The sequence below is a fragment of the Piliocolobus tephrosceles genome, chromosome 4 (assembly GCF_002776525.5).
Source record: "Piliocolobus tephrosceles isolate RC106 chromosome 4, ASM277652v3, whole genome shotgun sequence".
NCBI lineage: Eukaryota > Metazoa > Chordata > Mammalia > Primates > Cercopithecidae > Piliocolobus > Piliocolobus tephrosceles.
This window is the reverse complement of record NC_045437.1, coordinates 150058590-150060136: the sequence shown is the minus strand read 5'-3', so window position 1 is coordinate 150060136 and position 1547 is coordinate 150058590.

Sequence of the window (1547 nt, the reverse complement as noted above, 5' to 3'; positions counted from 1 at the left end):
CATTTGGTGGGAACATTCCATCATTTTGCCTGTGAATATTTGTTTTTCCTTCTCATGCTGAGGATTTCCATAGAGTGTTTTATTCTTCCATTTTAAATCTTATTTTTGCCTAGGTTTTTTTTTTTTTTTTTTTTTTTTAAAAGCATGAGTTATGTTTTCCTCTGATAAGGGATCTGTGTCCAGAGGAGCCTGAACCAAAACTATTCCTATCATTTCAGACTCCTTTGATCTTTTGTTTTTGGAACGGCAGAGCTCAGGATTGAACTTAGTGTTTTTGTTTTTCTTTTTCTTTTTCTTTCTTTCTTTTTTTTTCTTTGAGAGAGTCTTGCTCTATCACCCAGTCTGGAGTGCAGTGGCGCAGTCTTGGCTAACTGCAACCTCCGCCTCTTGACTTCAAGCGGCTAATTTTGTATTTGTAGTAGAGATGGGGTTTCACCATGTTGGTTAGGCTGGTCTAGAACTCCTGACCTCAGGTGATCCACCTGCCTTGGCCTCCCAAAGTGCTGGGATTACAGGTGTGAGCCACTGCACCCTGCCCTTAGTGTGTTTCTTACGTCTGCTAGACACAAGATTACTTAATCTTGGCACTGTTGATATTTTGGGCCAGATTATCATTTGTTGTAGAAACCAATGCTGTGCAGTGTAGGGTGTTTATGATTTTGATTTTGATTTAGGATTAACTTCATCCCTGGCCTTTACCTGCTAGATGCCAGTAGCACCCTCTTCCACAATTGTGACAACTAAAAATGTCTATGCCCCTGAGAAAGGCAAAATCCCTCCGTACCCACATTGAAATCCACTGAGAAGCAGCTAGCTGTTTTCCCTACCTTGGTCAAATTTGAGAATTAGATGGCACAAACTGGTAAACTCAGCACAGAAACTCACAAAATTTTGATATCCACTGGATCAAGTACTGTACCAAGTCCAGGGGATGCAGAGGAAAAAAAAAATAGTCATACATACATGGAGAATTATTAACTTTAACACATTAACTTCAAGGAGATGAAACCTGTAACTCTTGCTGGTTCTATACCCTGAAGAAATGGATCCGTTGGGTTAACAAGGCTGCCACCATATAGCTGGTATTCATTCTCTGCCCCATCAGGCTCCTCACCTTTCTGTAGTATCTGAACCACAAAGCACCATACACCTCCGTTTGGACTTTTATACAAAATTCCCTTACTGTAAACATGATGCTGAATCTTGCCCCTGGAAACACTGTGAATGTATCTTCACCTGTGGGCTCAAGGCCTGGCTCAAAGTTTTAGATACAGTAAGTATTGGGCAATGGGGGCAGATTGGTGGGTGCTTTTCTTGGCAGGATTATGTGCACTTCAGGTCCCTTGGGTGACAGTCTTGTTGACTAGGGCTTTTGTTACCCCTTTCAAGGCAGGCTGGAGGTTTCAGTGAGTTCCTTCCATGGTTCAGTTTTTTTTTTTTTTTTTTGAGTGTCACTGTCACTCAGGCTACAGTGCAGTGGCACGATCTCAGCTCGCTGTAACCTCCACCTCCCAGGTCCAAGTGATTCTCCTGACTCGGCATCCTGA